This window comes from Mirounga leonina, unplaced genomic scaffold (assembly GCF_011800145.1).
Source record: "Mirounga leonina isolate KUSES-001 unplaced genomic scaffold, KU_Mleo_1.0 Mir_173, whole genome shotgun sequence".
Taxonomy (NCBI): Eukaryota; Metazoa; Chordata; class Mammalia; order Carnivora; family Phocidae; genus Mirounga; species Mirounga leonina.
This window is the reverse complement of record NW_023270447.1, coordinates 67,930,289-67,945,005: the sequence shown is the minus strand read 5'-3', so window position 1 is coordinate 67,945,005 and position 14,717 is coordinate 67,930,289. Positions and strand designations below refer to the sequence as shown.

Sequence of the window (14,717 nt, the reverse complement as noted above, 5' to 3'; positions counted from 1 at the left end):
TGCTATCTTCTTCTTCTTCTTTTTTTTTAACATATAATGTATTATTTGTTTCAGAGGTACAGATCTGTGATTCAACAGTCTTGCACAATTCACAGCGCTCACCATAGCACATACCCTCCCCAATGTCTATCACCCAGCCACCCCATCCCTCCCACCCCCCACCACTCCAGCAACCCTCAGTTTGTTTCCTGAGATTAAGAATTCTTCATACCAGTGAGATCATATGATACATGTCTTTCTCTGATTGACTTATTTCGCTCAGCATAATACCCTCCAGTTCCACCCATGTTGTTGCAAATGGCAAGATCTCATTCTTTTTGATGGCTGCATAATATTCCATTGTGTATATATATACCACATCTTCTTTATCCATTCATCTGTCGATGGACATCTTGGCTCTTTCCACAGTTTGGCTATTGTGGACATTGCTGCTATAAACATCAGGGTGCACGTACCCCTCCAGATCCCTACATTGGTATCTTTGGGGTAAATACCCAGTAGTGCAATTGCTGGGTCGTATGGTAGCTCTATTTTCAACTTTTTGAGGAACCTCCATACTGTTTTCCAGAGTGGCTGCACCAGCTTGCATTCCCACCAACAGTGTAGGAGGGACCCCCTTTCTCCGCATCCCCACCAACATCTGTCGTTTCCTAACTTGTTAATTTTGCAGGCTCCTTTTTAAAAGCTCTCCAAGGCGGGCGATATTAGCAGAGGCAAGAGACCCATCACTAACCTCCCTACCTGTTACCACTTTCCAGCGGGGGAAGGGAGTTTCAGAAGCCCTCGGATGTCAAAAAATTGGAGAAAAATTATGTTTTTTGATATGTGTGAATATACTAAAAACCATTGCATAGCACATTTTAGGTGGGTAAATCGTGTGGTGTGTGGGTTATATCTCAATAAAGCTTTTTTTAAAAATTTTAAGTGAAAGGACCAAGAAGGTTACAGAGCTCCATCACCTAATAAGTAAATAAATAAATAATTTTTTAAATACTGATTTTGGTAACCTTTAACAACTCAGTAAGGCATGATGCTATACAAAAACAAAAGTCTGTAGGCTTTTGCACAGTAATCGCCTCTTTTTTAAAAAAGGCAAAACAAAACACAAAACAAGGTGTTCAATTTTTAGAGCAGTCTGCAGCCTATTGGGAGGCCCTGTGTGGGTCTTGGGGACCATACCTGGAGCATTCTCAGTCCAGGCCCCTGGAAAGATTCCAAGGGTCTCTAAGTACATAGAAAGAGTTTGAATGTCACAGGGCGAAACATGACCTCAGATCCAGCTTCTCACCTAGAAAAGATCACTCCGAGAAAATAAGGAGAGTCACTATGAATTGTTATTTAATGTCTCCTGCTGGTCAGGAAGGATAAGGCAAGTGACTCAGCTTGGAGCCTCACGCATATCCTCTCATTTAATTCTCGTGACACCATCATGTCCTGGACGTTACTATTATTTGCCTGTTACCAGCAAGGAAACTGAGGCTGGGAGAGGTTTAGGGGCCCAGAAGCATGCGGCCAGTGGCAGCACATGTGGGATTTGACCCTCCTCGGCACCATTCTGCCTCCCAGCACATCCATTTTATATCCATTTTATGGTGTATTTGAGTTTTTTTGCTTCACTCACACGTTACCGTACATGAGGGTCTATTGTATAATTCATGTACGCGTGCTCATTTTCTAGAACTCAGCACTTGTTTTCTTGCTTTTAAATGATTGTTGAAGTTTATGGTTATTGCATCTTTACTTTATGTTCCAGTGTTGGTTTTATCTGTGATTATCCAATAGTCCCACGGAGGAGACTGCTTCTCTTTAAAGACAGCTTGTCACAGAAGCGGCTTCAGCTAGTGAGAACAAGCATCAGGGAAGGGGGTAGGCACGCTTGACTCTGCCAGGGAAGAGGGACACTTGAGAGAGCTGGGGCTTGGAACAACAGGAATGCAGCGAGACGGGTGCAAGCAGAACTGGGTCAGAGAGGGAAGGCTTTCTGTCACCGGCCCAGGAATCAGTACTTTACAGAGGATGTTTTCACAGAGGGGAGTGCCATCGTTGGATCTGTGTTTTAAAAGCCCCCATTTTGTTCTGGACAGGCCAGGAGCCACCCTGAGGAGGGGCCCCTCTGGGTGCCGGGGGTCTGCCAGGATAAAATACGGCGATAGTCAGGCTGCGATGTGGCTGAGAAAAGTGTCTCTGGCTTAGCACTGTCCAGGGTCTCCTCCGTCTTGCTCCTGCCCTGCTTCTCCAGCTGATCGTCCTTTGTCTCCCGTACCCGTCCACACTGACATAGCCTGGGCATGAATCCTGGCTGTGACACTCACCAGCTGTGCACCTGTGGTCCCGTTTCTTCCGTGCCTCGATTTCTCCATCTGTAAAAGGGGATAGAAGTAGAATTCACCTCATATGATCGTCGTAAGGATTAAAATGAGCAAACATACATGAAGCCCTTAGAAGCGGGGCTGATACAAAGTAAGCTTTATGTAAGCTTTTGCTCTGATCCCTGTCACTCAGACGGAACAGCCTTGAATCAGGCCTGATACAAATTCTCAGGCTCTCTACCAACTCTTGATCAAAGGGTGGACTTTCAGAGGAAGCCTGCACCCGTGGTATTTCTGTAGCCCTATCTCCTTTTTTCTTCCCACTACTGAAAGGTGTTCATGTAAATGCCAGGGCTGTGCTTCTGCTCAGAATTCTGTGCTTGAATCTGCACAGCTGTCTGGAAACTCTTGGGGGTACCTTTGTCTGACTTCTTCTCTCTTTATGCGACAGAGGAGAGGACTTGGAAGACTTCTGAGCTCTTAGTGGAGAGAGAACAACTTTCTTTCTAACCAAGGGGCTTCTCAGAAGCCAGCCATTCTTGGCTGTTTCCCTGGGATCTGTAAACCCTCCCAAGACCTTGACAGGTTAATCAAAAGAAGGAAAAAGCCTGTCCCTCCATAGCTTCACCAGGTGGCTGCTTTTTAACTGTTTCCTGCCCACTTGTGGATGAGTCACACAGGCCTTCCCAGCGGCTCCCTTCTCTGTGCTCAGGCTCCTTCCAATAGGAAGGCGGTTGCCAAGGGAACCACAGGTACTAGTCTCCGGCCACTACCACCCCCGCCCCCGCCCCAATCAAGGCCTAATCTACATCGAAAGAAATTTCCGTTCCAGAGCTCAGCAGATTTCAACATTTTACAACCTGCTTAAGCTCTTGGTGGCAGTCACTTCTTCCTTAAAGGGGCCGGCCTTCCTCCACAGTAGTTAAAGCTGTTCTTTTGCCTGAAATGTTCATGGTGCTCCTGAGATTTGCTTAGAGGATTAATTTGGTTAAGTGATCCCTACCGAGATGGGAATGATGCAGTAGAAAGACAATAAACCCATCTGGCAGAGTTGTTGCAGGGATTGAATGAGGTCATGCAGGTAAAGTGGTTGGCACAGCGTAGGGACTCCAAAAAAAAAAAAAAAAAGCTGTTCTGAGGGTGAATGACCACAGTTTTTTGAAGGTACGGCTAATGTGGGGAAGATGGAGGGGAGCAGAGGAGGTGTCTGGGAACTCCACCCGGGGATGCCTCTCAGAGCACACCGTCCGGAGGCCTCCCTGCAAGAGGGGGCCTCCGATGCCCTGACCCTTCTTCAGAGTTTGGACTGTCTACAATTAACTGGTCTAGATTCTGGGAAAAAGAACCAGTCACCTAATTGCAGATGCCTTTTTAGAACTCTCAACTGGACATGGTGTGGCATCTAATTTGTAAGTGGATTCAACGAGGCTTTCAAAGAGGGTCCCCTGTGTTACTGCCAACCCCAGGCTGTTTCCCCGCTCCTATACCCCCTATCTATAGAGATCCAATTGCCTCCTCTACACCCCAAAACCACAGGGGCCGGGCAGTCATACTCTTTTGCATGGTGACTGAAGGCTTCACAAGCAGGTGTCCCCACAAGCCGGGCAGAAGCTTCATCACCTTCCATGGTGTAGAGGCTGCTTTTAGGCAACAGGCTTGAGCAATGGGAACATAAGTAAGGTAGAAGGGCCTACAGTGCCCCCCGGGGTTAAGTGCAAACAGGCCCATTTGGCGACCCACCTCAAAATATCCATAGGCCCTAGCTGACCAAAGGGTTATTTACAACCAGACACAGGAACCAAAAAGAGAAAATTCCACATGTTCCCATAGCTCCGCACTCCCCCACCACAGCCTGGCAGACAGTCTCTCCTCTGCTGTCCTGTCCACTGCTCCTTTGAGGTGTATTCGATAAGCTTCTATCTCCTTGGTTCGGCCCCGGGTGAATTCTATCACCACCCGCCGGCCTCCACCCGATCTGGTGGCCCCATACACAGCTTAGCCTCAGAAGTCATACGGTGTCACTTCCACTATCCTTTATTTGTCCAAATTGTCACAGAAGCTACCCAGTCTCAAGGGCAGGGGACACAGACCACACCTGTAAAGGACAGTGTTGCAAAGGTAAGGTGTATTAGTTTCCCAGGGGTTCTGTAACAAAATACCACAGACTGGGTGGCTCGAATAGCAGGACTGTATGGTCTCCCAACTTAGAAGCTGAAGTCCAGGATCAAGGGGTCACAGGGGTTGGCTGGTTCTGCGGGCAGGGAGGGAGAATCTGTCCCGTGCCTCTCTCCCAGCTTCCAGGGGTTTACCTGCAATCTGTAGTGTCCTTCGGCTTTATAGCAGCACTTCCCAGTCTCCACCTTCTCTTTCCATGGTGTTCTTTTTCTGTGTCCAAATTTCCCCTTTTATAAGGACATCAGTGATAATGGAGTAGGGGACCACCCTGCTCCAGTATGGCCTCAGTTCAACTAATTGCATCTGTAAGGACACTATTTCCAAATAAGGTCACATCCTGAGGTGCTGGGGGTTATGGCTTCAACACAGCAATTTGGGGACACAATTAAAACCATACCAGTGACATTATAAGAAGACCATGTGGGATGAGAGATACCGTCACCATTTTGGGAAATACAACATACCACAGGCATCCACTGCAATGACCAGTGAATTTCCACGCCTCACAGGAAATCTCCAATCACACAGAGAAGTCGTTGCAAATGGTAGAAGTTTCCCGACAGCTTTCCTACAATCTTAGGATTCTCTTTAATTACACAGAGCTGTCAGGACCCTGCTCATTCTAAGATCTGCCCAGTCTGCACCACCAGCATGTTAATTTGAGATACATTTGAGTGGGTATGCTTGTAGGCATTTTTAAATAATGAAATGAAATCCAAATGAGTCATTTACAGAATTCCTGAGGCACCTGCTAAATGACTTGGATGCCACGGATCGGATCCGATAGGATCCACAGAAACACTTGTGCACCCACACCGTCATTGGTCAGGAGCAGAAGCCAAGTCCAATCTCCAGAGAGCCCCTGGGCCCATCCCAGTCAGAACTCCCCACCACCCCATCTTCTGTTCTGGAAACAGTGGACTCCCTTACCTACAAAGCAGTCACCACGGTCCCATCTCCTCTCATTCCTGCTACCAAAAAGTAGGGGTTAAAGATTGGGGTATCGGATGACTCCCCTTATAAGAGGGACCTAGAATAGGCAAGTTCACAGAGACAGAGAGTAGAGGAGTCGTTACCCCAATAGAAAGGGGGCTGGAGTGGGGGGTGGGGGAAACGGGGAGTTCGTGTTTCATGGGCACAGAGTTTCTGTTTGGGATGATAAAAAAGTTCCAGAAACAGATCATGGTGTCGGTTGTACACCATTTTGAATGGATTCAATGCCGCTGAATTGTACACTTAGAGAGGTTTAAAATGAAAGGTTATGTATATTTTACCACCATTTTTTTTTAAGTCGATCTCATTGAGGACAGGTGGTGAGCTATGAAATTCCAAGACAAACAATCAAAATTTTTAGGATCTATCATTGACCAAAGCACTTTTGTATCCCTTCGCTTATGGAATCCTTTTTTAAAACCCTAGAAATTAGGTGGAAATGTTGCCATCCTACAGATGAGAAAATAGAAGTCCAGTGAGGCGAAGTGCTCAAGGTCACAGGCTGGGTTAATGGCAGGACCAGGTCTGTCTCTACAATGCAAGCCAAGGAGTCTCTGTAGGTGGCTGGCCCTTAAAGGAATGGGAGTGTTTGCATTTCACAGACTCACCGGACAGAACACCGAACAGAACACCAGACAGGGACTCAGAGGTCTGGTTTAAGGCCCACAGAGGAGGAGAAATCTGCAGCCCTGGCTGGTCTGCTCTTAGACCCTGGCCAGAGGCTCTGGTCTCCTTGTCTCCCTTCTTGATGAGTGGTTGTTTTTCTCCCACGTCCCACCCATGTGACCTTGAGTATGTCACTTAACTTCTCCATACCATACCCACTCAGTGGGCACAGTCAAGCAGGACCTGCCTGAAGAGGACTGACAGATGGGAGGATTAAACCATGTAAAGTATCCAGCACAGAATAGGTCGCTCTTGTCCTTCACCCAGGACAGGCACAGAACCAGCCCTGCTCCATAATGCTCAGCTGCAAACAGGATAGTGGGCAAGTAAGTGCCAGCTCCGGAGACAAACTGCCGGCTGGGTTTTTATTATTATTCCTAACAGCTTTATTGAGGCGTAATTGACATATAAAAAACCACATGTTTGAGGTGCACCATTGATAGAGGTGGACATATGTATACACCTTTGAAACCATCACCACAGTCAAGATAATGAACATCTCCACCCCCTGCAGCATTTCCTTGTGTCCCTTATAATCCCCCCTCCAGGCCCTCCCCCTTCCCCATCCCCCCCACCTCCAGGCAGCCACTGATCTGATTCCTGTCACTAGAGATTAGCTTGTATTTTCCAGAATTTTATATAAATGGAATCATACAGTATGCGTCCTTTTATATCTGGCTTCTTTCACTCAGCCTAATTGTTTTGAGATACATCTATGTGGCTGCACATATCAATGGTTCATTTCTTTCTATTGCTTTGTATTATTCCATTGTATGGGTCTGCCAGTATTTGTTATCAATTCACCTGTTGATTGACATGTAGGTTATTTCCAGCTATTACAAATAAAGCAGCTAGGAGCATTCATATACAAGTCTTTGTGTGGATGTATGCTTTCTTTTCTCCTGGGTAAATACCTAGGAGGGGAATGGCAGTTCCTCTGATGGGTATATGTTTAACTTTTTAAGAAACTGCCCAATTGTTTTTAGAGCGGTTGCATCATTTTACATTCCCAGGGGCAGTGTAGGCGAGCTCCGGTCCCTCTCTATCCTTGCCAATGCTTGCCATGGTCAGCGCTTTCCGTGTTAGCCATCCTGGTGGGTATGCAACGTATCTCATAGTGGCTTTAATTTGCATTTCCTTGATGACTAATAACACTGAGGATCTTTTCATGTGCTGATTTGCCATCCCTATCTCCTTCCGTGACACGTCCGTTCCAATCTCATCCGTGCCCAACTGCATAACTTCGAGCAAGCGACTTAACTTCTCTGTGCCTCTGATTCTGTAAAAGAGAAGATAGTGACAATCCGCACCCATGGGGTTGTTGTGAGAGTCTCTCCAATCCCGTGCCCCATCTTCCCGTCCCCACCCTTGCTCTGTGGAGCTTTACACCAGGCAGAGAGCTCTACCTCTGCTCCCTAGCTTCCTCCCTTTACTGAAGGCATCTCTCTTGGCTCCTGCGCACACTCACACATCACACGATTCTGCTCCCCTTCCCGCTATAGAGACAAGAGACAGGCATCAGGAGCAGAGGCATATTGGTCTGGGTATCCAAGGACTGCATTTGACAGTCTGTCTCTTGAGCTCTTTAAACCACTACCAAAAGACACTTGATATATTAAGATGTTTTTCTCTCTGCTTAGAATTCCAACCTGTCTCCCAAGTAAAAGTTGGCCATGCAAGGCAGGGCAAGCAGAGGAGTCACTGAGCTGCTGCAGAGGCCATCTGAATCCCTGAGTCGGTGCACCCCCGAGCCCCCCAAGCTCCACACCAGCTCTTAGAAGGAGGGAAGAGGTGAAGCCAACATCCTCCGTCACCTTCGGCTGCTGCGCCCTGCTTCCCTCTCCCTCCAGCCCATCAGGTCGGCAGCACCGATGTGGCCCAAACCACAGACCATGTGAATATTCCCACAAGGTAGAGGGGAGAGCACCCAGACCAGATCAGACCAGACCCAGACAGGGCTGCGGAGCTGGCCAGGATGACAAGACCAGCCATCTAGAATGCAGTCTGAGAGGATGACAAATCAAGTCCTACGCAGCCGAGTGTTTGGCTGCAGACAGATCACACAGCAGAGCACCGCATGTGACTTGGGGCCACAGACAGTTTATCTGGCAGCTTAGATCAGCCTAGCACAGTGCTTCTCCACTGTGGTCCTCAGTGCAGCTACCCTGGTTATCAGAACACTGGTTAAAAAGGCAAATTCCCAGGCTCCACCTGGAGACCCTGGGGATGAGGCCCAGCAATCTGCTTTAACCACCTTCCAGGTGACTGAGGCAGCTCAAGTGTAAGATTTCCCCAGCCTTGTGGAGGGAGGTTCTAGGCCAAAGGATGTATCTAAGAACCCATCAGTCTTGTCTAAGGACAAAGGAAGAAGCCGCTGTGGTCACAAGCTGAGCAGGGGTTAGAGAGAGAGATGAATCCTTTTCCACATCCCAGCTCTGCCACTTCCTAGATGCACAGCCCTGAGCCTTCCTAAGACTTGCTGTCTTCCTCCTTTAAGAGTACACAAGGCTGACTTTTGAGGGTTGTTTGAGGATTTAAAGAGGTGATACGCATGCAGGGCAAGACATGTATTAAGTACTCAAAAAAGAGCAGCTGTGGGGCGCCTGTGTGGCTCAGATGGTTGAGCGTCTGCCTTTGGCTCAGGTCATGATCCCGAGGTCCTGGGATCGAGCCCCGCATCGGGCTCCCTACTCAGTGGGAAGCCTGCTTCTCCCGCTCCCGCTACTGTTCCACCTGCTTGTGCTCTCTCACTCTCTCTGTCAAATAAATAATAAAATCTTAAAAAAAAAGAGCAGCTGTATAGACGTGCCCCGAGCCCAGATGGTGGCTCTGGGCATATTAGACCAAGCAGTCCCTTCCTCATGCATCTTTACAGCTGTCCGGGGGCAAAGAATCATACTACCTTGTCCAATCTAAGAGACCAGCTTTGAGAAGGCCTCCTACCTGCATAAAGCCTGCCCTGGAGATGTGCAAAATAAAACCCTAAGTGGCCTTGGCCATGTTTATTATTATGAAGGGCACACCCTTAAGGTGCTGAGTGAGGTACACAGCCCTGGCAGGACAGGACACAGCACCACCTGCTGGAGCCACTTCCCCAGAAGGTAATGCATGGCGTCTTCTGGAACATTCTTTCCTCTCTCATCCACAAAATTAACCTCTGCCTCCATCCCAGCCATCTGGGGGAAGAACAGTCTTCTCTCCAATAATTCTTACCATTTTCAGAGGTGCTTTTGCTCCCCTGGTCACTTCTAGCTCCCCTGCTCTCCACTCAGTCCTCGGGCTGTAACCGGGACACAAGGCCTATGTGCATCTGGGCCCTGGGGGTTCCAAGCAGACCAGGCTCAGCCACTCACCACGAACCCAGAGGCAGAGAGAGGAGTGGTGGTGAAACTGGGAAGGAATTCATTTCAGGGAAGCCAGCACCAGGAAGACAGCGGACTGGTGTCTCAAAGCCTGTCTCCGAAGTGCTGAATATATTTCCAGGTTTAGATAAAGAAAATGTGGGACGGAGGTTGGTAGGGATGTGCAGGGGGGCAGCAAAGCTCAGGTTGGTCATTGTCTTGGGATCAACGGTGGGGGTTCTCACGGGCATCAAGGCAGTCCCTATGGCTTGAGCTGGTAGTTTCAGTTCCCATTGGTTTGCTTTGCCCACCACGTCTTTTACCTGAGTTCAGAAATAAGTTGAAAAGAAGAACTTAATCAGAAAGTACTGTCTGAGGCCAAAATGGAGGTATTTAAGGTAACAACTGGGTCCTCTTTATTTTTTTCAATTTTATTTTGTTTGAATTCAATTAACATATAGTGTATTATTAGTTTCAGAGGTAGAGATAGAGGTAGAGGTCAGTGATTCATCGGTTGTATATAACACCCAGTGCTCATTACATCACGTGCCCTCCTTAATGCCCATCACCCAGTTACCCATCCCCCACCCTCCTCCCCGCCAACAACCCACAGTTTGTTTCCTATGGTTAAGAGCCTCTTACGGTTTGTCTCCCTCTCTGATTTCATCTTGTTTTATTTTTCCCTCCCTTGCCCTATTTCAAAGCTCCTCCCACCTCCCACTTCCCAGCCCTGCTCTCCGGCTCCCACCACTCCTCAGGAAGCTGGTCCCTCTACCTTCCTGCCCTAAGGCAAACCTAACCTGAGCTTTTGGGCTTTACTGTGAGTGAGGGACGTTACCAAACAGCAAACTGGAAACATTCCAAATGGAATCTTGATCTTCTCAGAGTCCCTCAAGCAGCCCAACGCAGGGAATTTGTCAATGCCCTTCTGGGGCCAGAGCCTGCCGCCCTGTTTGAGGGCACTAATTGCCCCCCCCCCATGAATTTTCTTTAATCTTCTCTTTTCCCTGGGTCCTGCAAGATGTTGAAAACTCCCTGCCTTGCAAGCTGCCCACCGGTGGACAGTTTCTGATTCCTACTAGTTTGCTTTGTGGAAAATTCTCGGACTTGGAAGAGCCCCCTCCTTCTGGACCATGCGAGATGGGGCGGGGGGGCGGGGAGCCTTCCTTTTACTAATCAAAAGACCTATTTATAGTGTTTTCTTAAATAAAAATGCAGCCTTCCTTCTGTCAGGCACCCCCTCACCCCCACCTGGAATGTAAAAGGGTCTGTAGGCATTTCTGGTTTTATTTATTTATTTTTTAAAGATTTTATTTATTTATTTGACAGAGAGAGACACAGCGAGAGAGGGAACACAAGCAGGGGGAGTGGGAGAGGGAGAAGCAGGCTCCCCGCAGAGCAGGGAGCCGGATGTGGGGCTCGATCCCAGGACCCTGGGACCATGACCTGAGCCGAAGGCAGTCGCTCAACCAACTGAGCCACCCAGGCGCCCCGCATTTCTGGTTTTAAATAGCAATTTTTTTCCCGCTGGCTGTTCCACGGAAGCAATGCACAGAAACCCCTGGAAATTCCTCAAGTTTTTATTAAAAATTCCAGATGGTGCAGCAGAGATTTCAGACACTACAGCTTCTATTAACAACAGGAAATTAATAACCGAAGTGACTTGCGGTCATCACCATCTTTTGATTGGTGACAATACGTGAAAGAAAGGGAGCAGGGCAACACAGCGTTTGGCACAAGTTGTGTAGTGGGCAAAGCCTGGGTGTGAACCCTGGCTCTCCCATTTATCACCTGAGAAGCTTGTTGGGGCGTCCCCTAACCACTCTATGCCTCAGTTTCCTCATGTGCAAAATGGAGAAATAAAGGAACAGTCAGCTCTGCTGTCATGCTCCATCTGCTTTCCTGAAAATCACCACCGTGCAACAGGTGGTATAATATAAAATATATTTGATCTCGGTCCCAGGTTCCTGGGACTGAGCGCCTAAAAGCACATGGAATTTCCTGAGTGAGAGAAGCATCTTTTGTCATTCATAAGAAGCCCCTTTCAATCACACCTGGGCTTATGCTAATGAAGTGACTTAGGATGGGGTCCCTAGATCCGCTCTGGAAGAGGCTGGTCACCAGAAAACTATGTGATTAGAGGGTTGGAGCTTTCAGCCCCACTAGGTACCTCAGCGGAAGGGAAGTAAGCTGGAGATGAAGCTTCGGAAAAATTCTTGAACAACTACATTGGAGGAGCATCCAGGCTAGTGAACAGCCAAATGCGGGTAGAGGGGTGCTCCTGGAGAACATGATAGCTCCATGCACCCCCTGTGACCCCGGCCTGCACCTGCCCTGTACCCCTCTTCCATTTGGCTGTTCCTGAGATGCACCCTTTACACTAAACAGGTAAGGGTAATTAAAGTACATTCCTGAGTTCTGTGAGCCATTCTAGCAAATTATCTAACCTTAAGGAGAGGTCATGGGCACCCCGAATTTATAGCAGAGCCAGTGAGGAATATGGGAGGCCTTGGACTTGCAATGACATCTGCAGCTGGCACCTTGCAGGCTTGTGGGACTGAGCCCTTAAGCACTGAATTGAATTGTTGGCCACCCACGTGGAGTCCAGAGAATCGGAGAATTGGTTGCTAGTGTTGGGAAACCCTCCAGACTGGATAAACAAAGTATGGCGTATACATATAGCAGAATATCATGCAGCCTTAAGAGGGAAGGAAGTTCTGGGCTCCTGGGTGGCTCAGTTGGTTAAGCTTCTGCCTTCGGCTCAGGTCATGATCCTGGAGTCCCGGGATCGAGTCCCGCATCGGGCTCCCTGCTCGGCAGGGAGTCTGCTTCTCCCTCTGACCCTCCCCCCTCTCATGTGCTCGCTCTCTCATTCTCTCTCTCTCAAATAAATAAATAAAATCTTTAAAAAAAAAAAGAGGGAAGGAAGTTCTGGCACAGGCTACAGCTTGGGTGAACCTGGAGCACGTTCTACTAAGTGAAATAAGCCAGTCACAAAAGAACAAGCACTGTATGACCCCACTCCAATGAGATACTTGGAGTAGCCAGATTTCTAGAGACAGGAAGTAGAGTGGTGGTTGCCAGGGACTGGGGGGAGAAGGGAATGGGGCGTTTCCGTTTACTGGGTACACAGTGTGCCTTTGCAAGACGGAAGGAGTCCTGTGGATGGAGGGTGGTGATGGTAGTTGACAGGGAAATTGAAGGGACCCCATGAAAATCAGCTTTTTTCACTCCTTTTCCTGCTTCTATTCTTGCTAGGAACATGCACCCCCGCCCTACACATGTCTTTTTTTTTTAAAGATTTTATTTATTTATTTGAGAGAGAGAATAAGAGAGAGAGAGAGCACATGAGAGGGGAGAGAGAGGGAGAAGCAGACTCCCTGCCGAGCAGGGAGCACGATGCGGGACTCGATCCAGGGACTCCGGGATCATGACCTGAGCCGAAGGCAGTCACTTAACCAACTGAGCCACCCAGGCGCCCTACACATGTCTTATCGTACGGATAATGCATGTCCTCCTTATAAAGGCCAAGGAGTTAATGATTTCTTTGGAGCCTTCCAGCACCATAGGTACCCACTAAGGAGTGACCAGGATGGGTCATCATGAATGTTTTCCAAGACCGCTGACTCACCATGACCCCTGGCTCCAGGGCATAAGGGACTTACAAGGACACCTAAACACTCCTTGTTTTAACCAGTTCCTGGATGCCTGAGAAGATGTGTGCAACAGACCACAATCCTCAGTAAAAACCCCAGGCCCCAGGCAAAGACAGGACTTCTTCCCTTTCCGAGTCTCCCAGATGCTCCGTCTGTGTCTGTCCTCTCTCTTTGTCTTCAATAGACTCTGCTCTCACCTCCTCCCTGTTCACGTTTGATTGCTATCCTGCATGAGAAGCCAAGGACCTTCTTGGCTGGTCCTGCAGGACCCCCTCTGGGTCCCAGCCCCCGCCAGCCTGCATTAGTAACCAACAATGTGAATACACATAATACAGAGAACTGGATAGTAACAAATGATTAAGATGGTAAGTTTTATGGAATGTGTGTTTTATCACAATTTTTTAAATTAAATATGAAATAAATCACCACTTGGCAAAACCCACAGGACCAATGGGACAGTGGAGTTAAGACACAGCACTCAAGAATTTCATCAAGACATATTAAAAAAGAAAAAGCAGATGCAGGATCTAGTTACAATGTAGCTGTAAAGTGCTGCCTTGTCTTTGCCCCCTGCTCAAACTAAAGCTGTTACCTTTCTAGCCCTGTCCGCCATGGTGCTTAGCAGCCAGGGATGCATGGTCTCAGACATGTTTACCAAGTAAAACACTGACTTGAGGGGCACCTGGGTGGCTCAGTCATTAAGCGTCTGCCTTCGGCTCAGGTCATGATCCCAGGGTCCTGGGATCGAGCCCCACATCGGGCTCCCTGCTCAGCGGGGAGTCTACTTCTCCCTCTCCCACTCCCCCTGCTTGTATTCCCTCTCTCGCTGTGTCTCTCTCTGTCAAATAAATAAATAAAATCTTTAAAAAAAAAAAAAAAAAGAAAAGAAAAAGCAACCTAATAAAACAGTAGCACAGTTTAACACATATGCAGTGGTTAAGACATACATAGATACTACAAAAAGCATGACACTTTACCTTCAAAAACATCTTTCTTTTGCTTGTGGAAGCAGACATGGGAAGGGGGACAGCTTGAGTTACTGTGACATGGTGTAAGGAGAGCTACCCGAAATCAGAAAAAGTTCTAGCACCAGATATATAGCTCATAGCACACACACCACACAGGGAACTGAGCAACTCAAGATGTTTGAAATGTATGCGTGTGTGCGTGTGGCTTATTCCTACATGGCTCGGTTCAGCCACAGGGAGCGATAGTGGGCTCACTAGTGTTTCTCACCCGAAATCACACATAAGCAAGTGCAAAGTTAACGTTATGCTCAAATCATTCCCTAATACATCTGTGGCATTGCAACACATTTGCTTTTCAAAGCAAGCACAGCAGATGAACCAACTTAGGTAGCTGATGGAATTTACTACAAGGATTATGTGATAAAATGCGTATGAAGCTTTCGATAGTGCCTAACATCTAGTAACTGCTCAAAAGTACCGTAGGTGATTATGGTAGTTGGAATAATGGCAGTGGTCGTTGGGGTACCATGGTTATTGTTCACACTGTTACTACAAAGAGAGTAACCCAGAGGTGGACCAATGGAGGCTACATGCCCATTTTACAGAATG

The 14,717-nt window shown here is 47.9% G+C and overlaps 1 non-coding gene across 1 annotated transcript; it reads left to right on the top strand.

The window, feature by feature from the left end:
• The first annotated feature begins 13,658 nt into the window (after nt 1-13,658).
• Nucleotides 13,659-13,789, top strand: LOC118020463. The gene has a single exon (XR_004681898.1). It is a non-coding gene; the product is annotated as a small nucleolar RNA SNORA63 (small nucleolar RNA).
• Nucleotides 13,790-14,717: the final 928 nt, after the last annotated feature.